The sequence below is a fragment of the Pipistrellus hanaki genome, assembly GCF_964339955.1.
Source record: "Pipistrellus hanaki genome assembly, chromosome: 2".
Classification (NCBI taxonomy): Eukaryota; Metazoa; Chordata; class Mammalia; order Chiroptera; family Vespertilionidae; genus Pipistrellus; species Pipistrellus hanaki.
Genome location: NC_140504.1, coordinates 91069137 through 91087220, shown reverse-complemented (window position 1 = coordinate 91087220; position 18084 = coordinate 91069137).

Sequence of the window (18084 nt, the reverse complement as noted above, 5' to 3'; positions counted from 1 at the left end):
TGTACAGTCATGTATTTATCCTGATCCTATAAACTAGAATAAGCCCTCCTACTTGTTCCTCAATCATTTATCTTCATACCACAGATTACATATTTAATGAATTAATTAGCAATATAAATAATATGTTGATTGGTCTTAGAGAGTATAATTTTTCTAAAAGCAGGCATCCTTGTGCATTTTCTTACATGAAAAATAAAATAATGTCCTGCAGATTGGGAATGTTCAGAATTCATTTCAATATTGGAAATATTGAAATAGCCTGGACCATCTTTGTATAGCCTGGACCACCAGAAAGATAAACAAGTGAATCCTAAGGCAAATTAAACCTGGAATATTACTGGAGGCAAAATGATAAAACTGAAAATGTCCTCCTTCAGAAATACCACAAGAAGGCAGGGTTCTTTGGAAAATAAAATAATAGTGATGGGGGAAAAGAGGCAGCAGGAAAAGAGGAAGACCAAATGTGAGATGGGCTGACTCCACACAAGAAGCCATAGACATGAGTCTACAGGAGCTGAGCAGGGCTCTTGAGGACAGGACAAACGATGGTAGACATCACTCACTGATAGGGTCCCCAGGAGTCAGAACAAACTTAACAGCATGCAAGACACACATATTTGTTAGTCATAGCAATATATGACGTGCTTAGCATATCATTGGTATTCAAAATAAATGTATATTAACTAAGCAGAAAATAATGTCATTAGACAAAAATGTAGTAAAAACTTATGAGTTCAATTATTTCTAATGCTAGAAGAAAATATGTTTACTTAAAAATTTTTACTGAATTTTGTAATAGGTTGGTAGTTTGTTTGTTTTTTTGCTTGTTCATTTGTTTGTTTGTTTAATATAAAAGTGACTTCAGCTTTCTATAGGTAGTTTTTCATTCCCGGGATCTGAATTATTGATTTGATGACCATTTATTACCAGAAAAAAATAGATCAACTAATGAAATCACTTAGGTGTAAAAATGTCCTAGTGATGCTGTATATTATCTTAGTGGATCGTGTTCCTTTAATAAACAATACATGTAGCAATTTTTAGGTATTATTCATAGGGGCTCCATTATTTGAATGCTTTCATCTTCTCTGTAAAGAAGTTTATTCAATAGTAGTGACCCCTGATCTCAATTGCTATTCTAGCTCTCCTAATTTTCTTGTTTTTTAAAAATATATATACTTGTTGCTCTAAAAATAAATTACCATGTACAGCTGTGAAACAGGCATTTCTGGGTAGTCAGCAGTTCCTTAGTGTCAGGGCATTGGGTCTGTCCTAGAAAACACAATTCATACAACTCTACCTAAAGGAGAGAGAAGGGTTTTGCCAGGCAGAACAGCCTTTCCCTTCTCTCTCTCTCTTCTTGTTCTCTCTCTCTCTCTCCTTCTCTCTCTCAATAAGAAAGAATGCTCATCAGATTTTCCCTCATCTCTAATTGAAACAACTTGGTCACAGTGACAACATAAAACTATAACAAGCTGGAGAATTAGAGCTGAGTTTCAGATTTTTATAGCCTCTTCAAGCAGGAGGCAGACAAGGACAATAGGCTGGTGCACTGGGTTGGCACAAGCTTCTGAAGGGCCACCCACAGTTAGCTGTACCTATGTAAAATAAATGTTGAACCATCAACAATAAGAGAAAATCATTGATTGGCTGCCTCCTGCATGCCCCCTACTGGGGATGAAGCCCACAGCCTGGGCATGTGCTCTTGACTGGAATCAAACTTGGGACCTTTCAGTCCACAGGCTGATGCTCTACCCACTGAGCAAAACAGGCTAGATTATTTTCTCAGATATTGTTCATTGATATTTATTTTAAAGTTTGAATATTGTTTCAGTTTACAGATAATCATTTAAATATTATCTAATTTATGACTATTTTATTATTGCTATTGTTATTCATTCAATCCTGTATTTTATTTACTAATTTTATCAAGATTTAAAAGTAACAGATAATATTGATTTAAAAGAGTGTATACTATTAATTCTTAACATTGCATAACACTAAGTCCCATGAATATGTGTATTAATCTCATTAAATATTGACCTGAATGTGCTAGTATTTTAAGTCTGAAATGACTTGGTTTAAAGGAATATTCAAGGTAACTGCTTTTCTTTTACTGTTCCATCTTAACAAGCCTAGAGAGCAACGATGTCACTCTTGAGTGTTGAGAAGTAGGAACATCAAGCCATAGAGAATTGTTCTGGGGCCTGGAACCCTAATGGAAATTGCCTTGTTGAGTTTGAACTTACTTGGGATGTGACCCCTTTTTCCTTCCAGTTTTGCATTCCAAAATGGTAATGTCTATCCAAGGCCTGCACATTATATTTTGGAAGAAGACAATTCATTTCCAAGTTCTCATTTCCACAGATGAGGAGGAAATTCTATCCAGGGTGGGTCTTGTCCATATCTGACTTAGAAAATTTGGATTTCGAGTTGATGATGAAATAGGTTAACTGTGAGGGATGTCATGATGTCATGAAAGCAGTTGCCTGTGGAAAGGGCAGGGATTTGGGGGCCAAATAGTAGGCGGGTTGAACTGTGTCCTTAGAAAGTTATGTTCAACTTCTAACTCCCAATGCTTATAAATATGACCTTATTTGGAAATGAGGTCTTTACAAGATGTAATAGAGTTAAATAATGTTAAAATGTGCTCATATTGGATTAGAGTGGGCCTAATCCAGTGACCTCTCTCTTTATAAAAGAAAAGAGAGGAAGACTTGAACACAGAGACATGGTCAAGGGCATGTACTTATAGAGAAGAAGGCAATGGGGCAATGGAGGCAGAGATTAGAGTGATGTAACCAGGAGATGTCCAGGATTACCAGTAACCACCAGCAGCTAGAAAATACAAGGAGGAATCTTCACTGGAGCTTTCAGAGAGAGCATGTCTCTGCAAACACTTTGATTTCAGAATCCTAGTCTCCACAACTCTGAGAGAATAAAACTTATTTTAAGCCACCAGCTTGTTACCAAAGTCTTAAAAAATGAATGTAGGTTTTGATAAATCTATTCAAAGTAGTGCATTCAAAGATAATATTGAACAAATGTACCACGAGAGGAAAAAAACAACAAGAAACTCAACTGAAAGAAACAAATAAAAATTAAAAGCAACCCTAAGGATATCTTTCTAAATTTAGAGCACTTGAATGTGTAATTTTTTATGTTTTATAACTTGCCACATTTGCTTAGAGAGAATATCCAGAAAGTTAACATTGTATTTCTTAACATTAAATCATATTTGTGCTATTTTATAGAATTAATTAGTTCATTTGTTGGTATTTGTATCTTTATGGCTATAAATTTTATTGTAGGTGTTAAAAAGAGTGGCATGATGGAATGTTGGAGCAGTTTGGAGACACAAGATCAGTATAAACTGAATAGCTAGTAAAAAATTGTTATAGACTTGAGATGGATGTTTATAAAAAGGTGGAAGATAAGAGGGGAGAAAAAAGACATCAGGACATAGTCACATTTTATTAAAAGAAATTGTATAGCCAAAACCGGTTTGGCTCAGTGGTAGAGCGTCGGTCTGCGGACTGAAAGGTCCCGGGTTCGATTCTGGTCAAGGGCATGTACATTGGTTGCGGGCACATCCCCCGTGAGGGGGTGTGCAGGAGGCAACCGGTCGATGTTTCTGGCTCTCTATCTCTCTCCCTTCCTCTCTGTAAAAAATCAATAAAATATATTTAAAAAAAAAAAGAAATTGTATAAGCAAAGATTAATAAATTGGAGATTTCATATTATGTCGGTGACATTAAACAAATCAATTCATTATACTTAATTTTCTGGCCTATTTGATTAATTGCCTATTCAAATAAGTCAGGTTCCTTTTTTGTTGTTGTTGTTCTCATTAATTGGTTTATTATCCTATCTAATAAAGACAGAATATGCAAATTGGCTGTCACTCCATCACAAAATATGGCAGCTCCCATAGCCACAAGATGGTGGCACTGAGTTTCCTCAGCCCCACTGGAGTCCCCAATCCTTTCAGTCCTGCTGGCATCAAGCAGGCAAGCAGGCCCTGCAGACTGTAGACAGCAGAACCTGTTTGCCCATCACTGTGGCGTCAAGCAGGCAGGCCCCACAGAGAGCAGAGTACCATGGGGAGTGGGCCTAAGCCATCAATAGAACATCCCCTGAGGGCTCTCGGATTGGAGAGTGTGCAGGTTGGGCTGAGGGAACCCCCCTTGGTGCACGAATTTCATGCACCAGGCTTCTAGGTAATTATAAAGGGAATTAGAAAAGGTAATTTTATTTCTTGATCAATGTTTAATCTTATTTGTCAGTTATATAGTTATTTTTACTTAGTATTGATAAATGCTTCTGAATGTAAGTATCTGAAAATTAGTATTATAATAATTAACCCTACATACCCTTCTGTGTTTAAAAAGCATAACATTAGGAAGTAACATTTACAGCATTTTAAATCTTTAACAGGATGAATCATAGTGAAATTTAAATATCTGCTTTTATGAATATATATACTTACGTCAAATTTTGTCCTCATTGTGAATTTTCTCATGTAACTTCACCTTTTATTTTGCCAAAAAATTGTGTATATTTCAGAGGGAAAGACATTCTGTGGGTCTATTTCTACCTACTGTGCTTAAAGATCATGTTTTAGTAAGGTAGATGATATCATTAAAGAACAATCTCAGAGGTTCTTGCAAAAGCAATTGGAGAAGTGTGAACAATAGGTAAGTACTCTCATCTTTGTACAAGTAGTGAGCAATCCTTCTGTGTTTAATAACCTCTATAAACATTAAATTTGGCTATACTACAAGATAGTATAAAGTTTCTAATTGTTAATATTGGAGTAGAAATTGAAAAATATATTTTCTTTTCAAATTTGTTAAAAATTATAAATTAATTTTTTAAAAGTAAAAAAGAGTTTTCTTTTTTTAATTTTATTTCTTTTTTTAAATATATTTTATTGATTTTTTACAGAGAGGAAGAGAGAGGGATAGAGAGTTAGAAACATCGATGAGAGAGAATCATCAATCAGCTGCCTCTTGCATACCTCCTACTGGGGATGTACCCCGCAACCAAGGTGCATGCCCTTGACCAGAATAGAACCTGGGACCTTTCAGTCCACAGGCCAACGCTCTATCCATTGAGCCAAACCGGTTTCAGTGTAAAAGAGTTTTCTGATTAATATATGTTATTAACTATTTTCATAGATAATTAAATTAGTAAGGAAGAGTAAATGACTAGCTAATATAAAATTTGTTGGAGAAACTGTGACAGTAGTATACATAATGTATTTTTCCTCTATATACATTTTATAAAAGTTAAAGTATCAGTATAATCTTTCATTTGTCATATTCATTGTTAATGGAATAGTACTTTAGTCATTTGAAATTGAGCAAGATATTGCGTTTTTAAGGTTTACATAATTAATAATTAGAAAGCAGTAACATTTACAACATTTTAAGTCTTTAACAGGATGAATAATAGTGAAATTTAATTAATGTTTTTAATTATAGGAGCCATTAATTGTCCCTCTTTAAAGCAAATGCATTTAACCTCCCAAATATAAAAAAAATATAAAACGAAAATATTTCATTTTAAAGCCTCTTGGATACTGAAATTATGAAAGAGCATCTACATTACCTAGGATTTGATCACTGAAATCTAACAGTAAGCCAAACTATAATTGTCATCTATTTTGCTTTCTTTTTACACATCTTTTTCTAAACATCACATTTTAAAAGCATTCAATAGACAAATACCATATGATTGAACTTATATGTGTAATATAATGAACTAAACAATAAACAAAAACATGTAAATAAAAAACCATTCAATAGAAATTTAATTTGTACAGAACAAATTACAATCATGCTATATCTTAGCATCCCTCCCTTTGAAGATACATGTATTGTTAACTTCTATAACTTTGCATTTTTCTGATGTTTTAACATCCACACAAACAGACTGAGCACCTCACCCAAGCAACCAGATGCACCAGTGTAATAAGGCTGGCCCATGCCACAAGTTTCTCTTCTTGCCCTCCTTTGTATGAGACCAGTGATGTTCAAATTAACCAGTAAATTCCCCTTATGACGTTGATCGTGCGTGCTATCCTAGCACCCCTCAAAACATTTGTCCATGGGACCCTCGCTCTCTCTTGGCTCTCCACCTGCTTTGTCCACCCTGATGGGCACTCTCCCCATATAGTCCCTTGCATGGCATGCCATGCTTCCCTCTTTTTTTTCACTTTTATCTGCCTTTCCATGTGTTGTTCATGTCTTTTCTATGCTGATCATAAAAAAATCCTCATTTTAAGTATTATAATTATTCTTTATAATACAATATATCTAAAATTTTTTATAGAATCTTGGATGAACTGAATATTTGCCATAGCATATGGAAAAATAAACATCATCCTTTACACTTTTGAACCATTACTTATGCCTTACCATTATATCCTAGTAGTGATTTAAAAAAAGCAGCTCAAATGTATTGTCCAATTAATTAATAAATGACCAATAAAAAAATAAATGTATTGGCCATTTAATAAATTATCAATAGTAACTATTAAAAATCTTTTTCATGGCATCATGATTCTATGATAAATAACAAATTAAAGAGGTAAGATTACCAATGTATGACCAAGCCTAGTATCAGTCAGAAAGAGAGAAAGAAGAAATGCAATGTGGATAGAGACCATGAATGTTGAGAAACATGGATGAGAATAGAGGTAAATAGGAGCAAAATTCAGGTAATTCCAATTTAGTTCTGGGAATAGTTAATAGATGCTCTGGGACAGTGATTTGCCCCAAAACTTTGAGGCTGGAATGACATTTAAGGAACATCTAGTTTGTATCTAATCAGCCTTTGTGTGGCCTGTGTGGGCTTGCATCAGCTGGAGACTTGGATCTGGTATTCTTTATTATTGATTGATTGATTTTTTTACAGAGAGGAAGAGAGAGGGATAGAGAGCTAGAAACATCAATGAAAGCTGCCTCTTGCACATCCCGTACCGGGGATGTGCCCGCAACCAAGGTACATGCCCTTGACCAAAATCGAACCTGGGACCTTTCACTCTGCAGGTTGACGCTCTATCCACTGAGCCAAAACCAGTTTTGGCAGATCTGGTATTCTTTAATCGCAAGATGCCATACAAATATTATTATTTTCTTTGTATATTGTGGCAATAAAATTTGTGAAGTTTAAGTAGCTTTGTTTTGTTTCTATTTTATCATTTTAGGAGTTTGGATGTTATTCTCACTAAAATGCAAAGCCAAAGTAAGGTTGCAAGCAATGAATAAAAATCTAATTTATGTTTGCAAAAAATCTCACTTTCTTCTTTTAGAGAGAAGATTATGGAAGAGTGTAAAAAAAAATGGAAGCAGGCAGATCAATTGGGAATCTTTTATAATAGTCTATTCCAGGTCTCTCAATATGTGGCCCAGTAACCAACAGTGTCAGCATCACCTGAGAACTTAGAAATGCAAATGTTCATCCCTTTCTCCTCCTCCAGAATTATACTAAGCTATGGTTTAACAAAGCCTCCAGGGAATTTAGATGCTCACTAAACTTGAGAACCATAGTTTTAATCTAGGAATGGATGCTTGGGTGCAACAATGGTAGTTACAGAGATGAAGATAATTAAAATAGATTTTATGTGTTGTTGTAGTTTAAGTGAGCCCAACAATAAATACTGCAATCTCAAATGTTAACCTAGCAGTAGATTTATTCTAATGGATATTATTATGTAAATTAATTCAACAGAAAAATTCAAGATTACCTGATGTTAATTTAGATAATACAAAGGGTTATATATGTGAATAGTATATAATACAGGTTAATATTAGCATGCATACATATATGTATATGAATATAATATGTATCTACATGATGCATAAATACACACACACACACATTTTTTTAAAGAATCTATTTTGTATAGGCCCTAACCAAGCAATTATTTGGTAGGAAGATTTCTATTTTGTAGAGATAGACAAGTGTTAAGACCAACATCAGCATTTTCTTGACATAGCCCCTCTACTATGCTTTATGGTACATATCTTGTGGTTTTATTTTTGTATAAATGGAAGCATGCTAACTGATTTAAAGGCATTTCTTGGGAAAAGTCATTATGATTTCTACCTGATTCAGATGTAAATTACATTCTTTAATTTTCATAACAAAACTTGTACTGTGATGTTTACCTAAAGCATATTTTTAACAAATGGTTTATGTAAAGTATTTCTATATTTACCAAAGCTTCAACTTAGGGAGTACCAGTTTCCTGTGAAAAGGAATAGATGAGTGCTCCAATAGGAAGTGAAAATTCTTAAGAAAGCAAGAGATAAAACTTGACTGCCTATTGTCAGAGAAGGCATCCTGGTTCTCAGAAGTGTGACCTGGGCTTTGAAGGAAATATGGGTGTGAAATAGGCAGAGGGAAGACAGGGAGTTCACAGTGAGGACAGCAGTTGCAAGGAAGGAGGATGAGTTAGCAGGATCATGGAGTCATCAGGCAGAGCACACAGGCCATTCCAAACTGAGCCTCTTTGTTTCCGCAGGAGAGAGAGAGATGGGGACAAGATTGGGCCCTTAGTTTCAATGGAAGTGCAAGGTTCAGGAATTTTCCTGGGATACATTTAAAAATGCTTCAGTGGGGATTTCCATGCTAAATGTATTATATTGAGTACATGATTTGATAGTGAAATTCAAAATTTATTTAGGAGCTATGAAGAGAGAAAAAGAGGGAGTGGGGAATGGGAGATATCTGTAATACTGTCAACAATAAAAACATATATATTAAAATAAAAAGAAATACTGAAGAATGTTTTAGAAACATCTAGAACAACCCAGATTGCAATTAAGTGGAAAAGAGGGTACATTCCAACTTGTTACAGTTCAGTAGAAAAAATATATCACTGAGAAAAAAATAAACCCCTTGAGGACAAGGGTAATGTCTCAATCATTATTTTTAACACTTTACTTAAACCAACTTTACTTACATATGTTAGAAATGTTAATAATTAGTCAACAAATGGAATTCCATTTCTGAAATTATTAAAAATTACTTGTATTACCCTTGGTTTGTATTCATAGAGACAAATTACTTGAAAAGATCATTACTTAAATGGCAAGGATATATTATTTTCATGAGGTAAGAAAAATATTTTAATATGTAGGTAAATCTGTTTTATATTGAAAAAAATGACCCTGATGAAAACAGTGGATTTGAGAAGATAATTCCATATAACGATAAAATCCCTCCTCATCCAACTAGCTTTGGTTTAGGGATTTTTAAAGAAAGAAATCTACCAATAGCAATTAATTTACATTTTATTAATATAGTCACTTTGTGGTATTGTGTTTCTCTAACATGGTAGTATATTTATGGTCCTTACTCATAGGTATTGCCAATCCTTCTGTATTTTCTGGAATGATTACTTTGTTATCTACACACACCACAAGTTGTTAGAATCTTAAGGGCATGTGATAAGAAGGAAAGATGCAAATGAAAATTAACAAAAAATTTCTAAGAAGTGAGTAAACATAAGATGGTGTAAAAAACACTAAAAACACATTCACATTCTTGTACAAATACTTATTATTTATTATATGTTAGGCACTGCTGAAGATACAGTAGAGAAGAAAACTGAGAGAAGTCCCTGGCCTCCTGGAGCTCACATATTTGTTCGTTGGAAGTTTTACAAGTTTCAGTGGCTCAAACTCTTGATTTGGAAAACTCTTTTGCTTTAAGTTCATGCTCAGTTACATTACTAAGTGAACAGAGTACTGTAATTAGCACCTTAGCTTTCAAATCCCAGAAGATAAAAAATATGTTTCCGCACAAACTTTCAAATGCATTCCTGAAACAAATGGTGTGTGATAAAAATTTGCAAATTGTTCCTAATTGTGTCTCTAACATATACTTTTGCTTCCTTCTGTGTGAATTACGTGGGTAAAAAATGATCATACATTTTAGAGAAGAGAAAAAATTTACTGCCTGAGTGCTATAAAATCTAATGGCCTTTCCTTTTTATAATGTTTTATCATTGGCTCCAATGGATTAGGATAATTTTCATGGTGGAATTGCCAATAATTAAATGTTCACATGTGAGGCAAAGTGAGAAGAGATTAGAATCTTATTTAAGGGATACTAGAGCTGTCAGATATTATGTCTGTTGAGAAGAGAGCAACAAAAGTACTGATTGCAGCTATAAAATATTATCATTGTCATCCCTGAATTTTTTTCCCCCCTAAATGGTTCTGAAAAGTCTGAGACATTTCTTTTTCCTCCTTTATTAGGCAGTTAGAAATGGATCTTGGTGAATACATTTCCTTATTGCCAAGAGTAGCAATCATTTTACAAAGGTGCTTTCTAAAGTAGTTCTTCAATCGCCATAATTCAACATGGGTGTTATGGACTACAGGTTTGTGCCCCCGTGTATTTGAAACCCTGAGCCCCAATAAAATGGTATTAGAAGATGGGGTTTATGGGACATAATTTGGTCATGGCAGTGGAGTTCTCATGATGGGATCAGTGTCTTTACAAAATGAAGAGGAGAGCCCTCTCTAGCTCTCTCAAACAAAAGGCAGCTCCTGCTTTTTCTCATTTCCTTAGTTTCCTATTTGTTCCTGAGTCACTTTCTTAACCTTTTCACTTGGACCTCTGGTGCCAGATTGCGGAATTGACTTCCACATTCTACGGGACACCTTCAGCTCATTACCTAGTCTTTCTGGTATATTGCTCTACATTGCAGCTTTTGGCATCTTCAGGACTACAGGCCTTTTGTTTTTCTTAGCTTTCTGCTCAACATGCACCCTGACACACACACCTTTCTTAACCTCTCCGGAAATGTGTGGTGGGAAGCAGGAAGATGAGGTCAGATGGTGTTGTGCTTTGTTTTGGTAAAATGAAAGAAAAGAGAAAAAGAAGAGTGGATCTTCCATGATTCTTTTCAGAAAAAGTTACAAAATAATCTAAATAAGTTGAAGAAAACATATTGTAGTATCCTAAGACTGGGAAGCAACAGGAATTGCTCTGAGAATGTGTCATGAAGATCCCAAATCTCTGAGCATTAAGCCCAGGGTAAAGGAGATAAAACCCACAGAAGTGGGGAACAGTGAAAGCCATGGAGAGTCATCAGCAGAAGTTGCATTTGCAGGCAGGATGCTTCATGGGTGAAAAAAGTGGTGTTTACTATTTCCCCTACTGTTTACATTCCTATAACAAATTATTAAGGTAGTATCTGCCCTAATTTTTATTACCTATGAGAAATTTATTTAGAAAAAAATAAATATTACTTTATATAAAAATTAGAGGCATGGTGCCCTGATTCATGCATGCACATGGAACGGAAATTAATTAGAAGGTGGCCAGTGGCAGGGGACTGGGTGAGAGGGGCCACACACACTGGAGAGCCAACCACCCACATTCCATCTTGGCCTGCTGCACCTGGGGTGGCACCAGGCCTCGAAGGGTGCCTGCCCTGTGAGCAGGGCCCCTCTGGCAGGTGGGGTCCTCAGCATGGCCTACAGAGATCAGGCTGAAGCTGGCAGTTCAACATCCCCTGAGGGGTCCCAGAGTATGAGAGGGTACTCTATAAAGTTGCTGCTGCTCTGCAGCTCCTGCTTTGAGTGACTGCTCCCTGGTGGTCAGTGCGCATCATACCCAGTCCACATGTAGGCTGGTCACTTAGCCTTTTATATAGATGATATAGATATAGCTATAGCTATAGGTATAGATATAGCTATAGGTATAGCTATAGCTTATATGTATAGATATAGCTATAAGTATAGATATAGATATAGATACAGATATAGACATAGATCTATCATCTATCTATCTATATGCATATATATGTATATCTAATAATGCAGATATAGATATAGATATAGACATAGATCTATGTCTATATCTATATCTATTTATCTATATGCATATAGATAGACTCTCTCTCTCTCTCTCTCTATATATATATATATATATATATATATATATATATATATATATACACACACACACACACACACACACTAGAGGCCCAGTGTACAAAATGCATTCTCAGCCCAGCCTGCACCCTCTCCAATCTGGGGCCCCTCAAGGGATATCCAACTGCCCTCTCACAATCCAGGCCTGCTGGTTCCCAACTGGTCACCTGCCTGACTTCCTGATTGCCCCTAACTGCTTCTGTCTGCCAGTCTGATCATCCCATAACCACTCCCCTGCTAGCCTGATTGATCCTAACTGCTTCCCTGCCACCCTGTTTGCCCTTATCTGTCCTCCCCTGCAGGCCTGGTCATCCCTAATTGCCCTTCACTGCAGGCCTTGTCCCTCTCCCAACTGCTCTTCCCTGCAGGCCCAGTCACCCACAACTTCCCTCCTCTGCCAGCTTGAATACCCCTAACTGCCCTCCCCTGCTGGCCATCTTGTGATGGCCATCTTGTATCCACATGGGGACAGTCATCTTTGACCACATGAGGGCAGCCATCTTGTGTGTTGGAGTGATGTTCAATTTGCACATTATTCTTTTATTAGATAGGATCAGATAGAATAGAGGCCTGGTGCATGGGTGGGGGTCAGCTTGTCTCCCTGAAGGATGTCCCTGATCAGGGTGAGGGTTCCCTTGTGGCATGGGGTGGCCTGGGTGAGGAGCCTTTTGTGGTTTTTAAGCCAGCCATGCCCCCCAGCAACCCAAGAGGAGGCCCTGGTATCTGGGATTTATTTATCTTCTATAATTGAAACTTTGTAGCCTTGAGTGGAGCCAAGCCTCCTGCTCGCTCCATGGCCACAACCATTTTTGTTGGGATTTATTTATCCTCTATAGTTGAAACTTTATAACCTTAAGCAGAGGCCAAGGCAGGCCAGGGCAGGCAGGAAGCTTGGCTTCCTCCATTGCTAGGGAAACCCACGTCTCCCTCCTGCTCTTAGTGGCCACAGCCATCTTTGTTGGGTTTATTTGCATATTCGCTCCTGATTGGCTGGTGGGTGTGGCTTGTGGGAGTAGCAGATGTGTAGTCAATTTGCATATTACTCTTATTATATATGATGTATAAATATAGATATAGATAGATCTCTTAAAATTAGTAAGTGAATAAAATGAAATGGTGATCAACATTTTGTGTCTATCCATGCAGAATATTTCATATCTATTAGCAAGCTAGACAACAATATGAGACATTTCTTTTAATTTTGGAAGAAGGACACTTTGAAAAAGGGGCTTGGAGAAGGATCTGATTCCATTATCTAATTATAATAATAACAGTAACCAGTAGCTGATAATCTTAAATATTTACTCTGCCAGGCAATTTTTTAAGCATTTTACATACCATATTTTATTAAATCCATGTAACACAACTATAAAATAAGTGTTATTATTATTTTTCTATATAGGTACAAGACAACTGAAGCACAGAGAGATTTAGTTAATACAACTAAGAGGTAAAGCCAGGGATAGAACTGTTCAGAAGATGTAGCAAAGATTAGCCAGCTGTCCAGAGTATCACATTTTTCTTTTCTAGTGGCTAGGAATGATCATGTGTGCAGTTGTCTGATGAAAGGGGAGAAGCATGCACTCTCTATCTTTTCAACCCATTTCCCATCACCAAAGGTGGATGATGGTTGAGTTATAGTACTTGTCTGAGAAATGTAGAAAAAATATCTGAAGATGGCAGAGATATAGCATAAAAGCCATAAGAGCAGCCAGCTTCACTGAATATGGTGGAGCTATATAACCAGCCCTGAACTGTTCAAACTTTTAGATGAAAGAAACACAGCTTCTATTTTGCTTGAGCCATATTCTTTTGGGACTCTTATCTAACCAACTGACCTATATATTCAATAATTCAGAGAAGTGTTATAATATATTAGAAGAAGCATTGGGCTGGGTATTAGGAGATTAGTAAACTAGAAATTATACTTTGGCAAAAAAGTATGCTTTCCTACAATTATGCAAATATAGGAAAATGAATGCATTAGAGTAAAAATAATGTGATTGCAGAATGTTGTAAATATTTAAAAATATAAATAAAATACTCAGATAATATTATTTCATCAGTTTGGGAGAGTTTAATGAATTATATGACTTCTATATCTATATCTAGATAAGTATAAGATTAATATCACCTTTAAAAATTGCTTAAACAAAATTGTTTCCATAAAATTGATTCATAAATAGTTCAAATATAAGCATTTTCTTTAAAAGCTCTGAATTTTAAATTTGCCTTTGCAAAAATGATAAAATACTATTTTAGAAGATGTGTGTGTGTGTGTGTGTGTGTGTGTGTGTATGTGTGTGTGTGTGTGTAATTTATATTATGTACATTCTAAAACTTACAGAATGTTTTTCTAAACTGGAAAATATCAACATTGATGTAAGAATTCTGATTGAATCTGAAAGCTCACCAGAGCATTCCCCAGGAGGACAAGCCCAATGCCTGTTTTAGTTACTGCTGGATTCTCTATGTACAGCAGCAAGCCCCCCATGTTGTAGAAATTCCATCTGTATTTGTTGAATAAATGGATGCATACATGTAATAACTGCACTGTGATAACTAATTAACATCAAGTATTGATGAAATTACCCACAGTAAAAGCTCCCTGGAAAAAAATATCCTAACATATAACATGCAGCTCATTAAAAATAGTTTCCATTTAGTCGCATACAAATTATTTCCTTTCAAAAATAAATGATTTTGGCTTAGTTTTCCTCTGTTGCATTTTACGTTCTATAATATAATCACCAATCTTTAATTTTAATAAATCTTAATATTCTCTTTTCATCTTCTTATACTATTTTTTATTTAAACTTCTTTTCTAATCTCAAAAGGTCAAGGAATCCATCATAAGTACTACATCTACTGTACAATATATCAAAATTTCTAAATTACTCTCTTTTCTTTAGTTATCTTTGAGACTAAGAATCCAACCACTTGCTTTGATCTGCTGAAAGAAGCTCACACTCTAGGACTCATAGGCAAGTCCACTATAAGCTACTCCTGTTGTTTCATCCCCATCCTACCAGCCATGTGAGGCTGTTATGTTCTAAACAGTTTTTCCTCCTGAAATAAAAGGAGAGTTAGGATAGTTCCAAGAGCTTCTAATACCCATATTCAGTAATAGGAGAGACTAAATTTTATGAAATATACATGTTTTTTTTTCATGTGTTTGTATGTTATATAATTGTATATCAGCAACATGGAAAAGCCAGTTGGAAAACAATTCTGATATGTGATATGCATATTTTCTTAGTGAATAATTTTTTTAACCAGAAATAAATTTTTTATTAAATGTTCAAGAAATGATGAGATTGAGCTCTATTTCCTGCACATCAGCTCACAAGAATTACCGTTTCAACAGCTGTGAAGCAGTAAATGCAATATTGACTGAGTTACTCCTCATTTAATTTGAAATGATTTCAGGGCTTTCCAAGTGCCAGGCAAGGCACACAGTGTAATTCAATTGTATCCTTTCTTGTAATCTGAAGATATAATACAATACCATATAAGTTAACTGGAACACAAAAAGGCTAATGCGAGTTTTGCAAAATAATTAGTAAAATTGTCATCTCATGGGCAATTAGTTCCTTAGCATTTTCCAACTTACCTTTTTATTTTTCCTGAATTTTAGTTAAAATTTAGTATGAAATGTGTCATGAGTTTATCCTTTTTTAAAATATATTTTTATTGATTTCAGAGAGAAGGGAGAGGGAGAGAAAGCTAGAAACATCAATGATAAGAAAGAATCATTGATCAGCTGCCTCCTGCATGCTCCCTACTGGGGATATAGCCCACAATTTGGGCATGTGCTCTTGACCAGACTTGAACGTGGGACCCTTCAGTCTGCAAGCTGATGCTCTATCCACTGAGCCAAATCACATGGGGGTTTTTCATAACTTTTTATTTCATTTTTATTTATAGTTTTTTCATAAATACTTTGTAATCATTAATATATTTGTGCACTTTTCCAGGAAAATACCATGTTTAGGGAGTAGTCTACCTTAATATTATTGTCTGAAAGCTTTGGCTAACCTAGTTTTATTCCCAGTTGTGCATATTATTTTCCCACCCAATTAAAAAAGGTTCATTTTAAGGAAAAATTTTGGGAATGCTAAACTTTGGACAAGAGCATTTTTTTTTAACTATTCAGTCTTAATTAACTGCTCTGTGAACTTTCTAATGGCCCCTATATTAACTCTATTCCTTTTTACAGTGCTGAACTATATAATTAGAGCTGAACTGATTTCTCAGCCAAACCTTTAATTTCATTTTCCTGCAATTTAAACTTTTTGAATTGTGATGACAAGATGAGGTTGATGACCCTGGAAATTCTTATTATTGCATCTTTATTGTAAATCTCTAGGCCTGGAACACACTGTGGTGCTCAAGGGTTACTCAGAGAACAGGTAAAATAAAATGATGTGACATTATCAGAGAGAGGCTGTCCAGTGCACCAAACTCAGATTTGTAATGAACCACTGTGTTAGTTCACTCATTCTTTCCTCTTTCTCTTTCTGAGGTTCATGTTCACTTTACTGCCACATGCTGTTTGTTGTTTGCTTATTGTTTACACTATTACAGATGTCCCAAATCCCCCTGTCCTTTGCCCACCTTTACCCAGCTCTTATCTCATCTTCCCACTGGCCAACATCACATTGCTTGTTATCTGTGTCTAATAAAATATATTTGGAGTTAGTTCTTCCAGTTAGTCTGTATTCCTGGCAACTGATCCAGTCAAAGCTACCATTTATCTTTCTAAGGCAATTCTAGTAGTCTCTTAACTGTTTACCCACATGCATTCTTGACCTTCTAAAATTCATTATCTATCCAAACATTATATTTTGCTATTGAAAATATTGTTTTCATTATGTTAAAATCCCATTAGATATAACCAAAATTTGCCATTACATATTGAAAAAAATGCAGAATCACATTCAAATTACAACCAAAATACAGAACAACCATCATTCAGAACCACCTGACATTTGGCTGAATGGAAGACCTACAACTAGAGAAGTAAATGAAAAAGCACATTGAAACTGGTAGGAGGTGCCCTAACTGGTTTTTCTCATTGGATAGAGCGTCAGCCTGCCTACTAAAGGGTCCCAGGTTTGATTCTGGTCAAGGGCATGTACTTTGATTTCAGGCACATCCCCAGTAGGGGATGTTCAGGAGGCAGCTGATTGATGTTTCTCTCTCATTGATGTTTCTAACTCTATCTCTCTAATTTCCTCTCTGTGAAAAATCAATAAAATATATTTTTTAAAAAGAAACTGTTAGGAGGCTTGGAGGCATAGAACAGGCGGGTCCAATACCCATGTGTGGCATGTTTTAAATTGGAAGGGATATCTCAGCTGTGGAGGCTTCCAGTGAGGAGCAATGTGTCTTAGTCCCACCCTGGATCCCCAGCCCAGGATTCCAGACCTGAGAAGAGAAGTCCCCATATTTGGGGCTATAAAAACTAGTGGGGATAGTGGCTTGAGACACAGGCAGTTGTTCTTAAAGGGCCCGCATGCTAACTTACTCAGATCCACTCCCTCTGAGCTCCAGCACTGGGCCAGCAGGTTGGAGAATAGAGGGACATATGGAGAGGAATTGGGTTGTCAAGCATTGGAATAAGAACACAGAGGAGGCCTTATCCCAGACAGGGGTGCCCATAAGGATCATTGTTCCTATGCTGAGACCTCCCTCATCCCAGATCTGACAAGCAGCTACACCTGAGTTTCCATAAGCCTGGCTCACAATGTTTACTATGACCTGGTGATTCCCTGAGAACTCACCCTATCCAATTTTAATACCTACCCAACTGTTTACAGTGGTTTTTCCATATGAATATCCTGTCCTAGATGAGGCTTAAGATGTTCTCAAATGAGCATCAGCTGGCATCAGCATGCCCCATACCTATCAATAACAAGACCCAGAACTAGCAGCAGCTTGCCTTGCTTCACAGATTGGCCTTTACTGGGCACTTCCAAGCCCAACACAAGTAGCATCTACAGATCACTCTGTACCTCCTGTCAGGTGGCTCCAGGGAGTGTCTGACTGCACCTCCAAGGAGGCCCCAGGACCAGTGTGCCTGGTAGACAGCTTCAGACTATACTAGATTATATTGCTACAC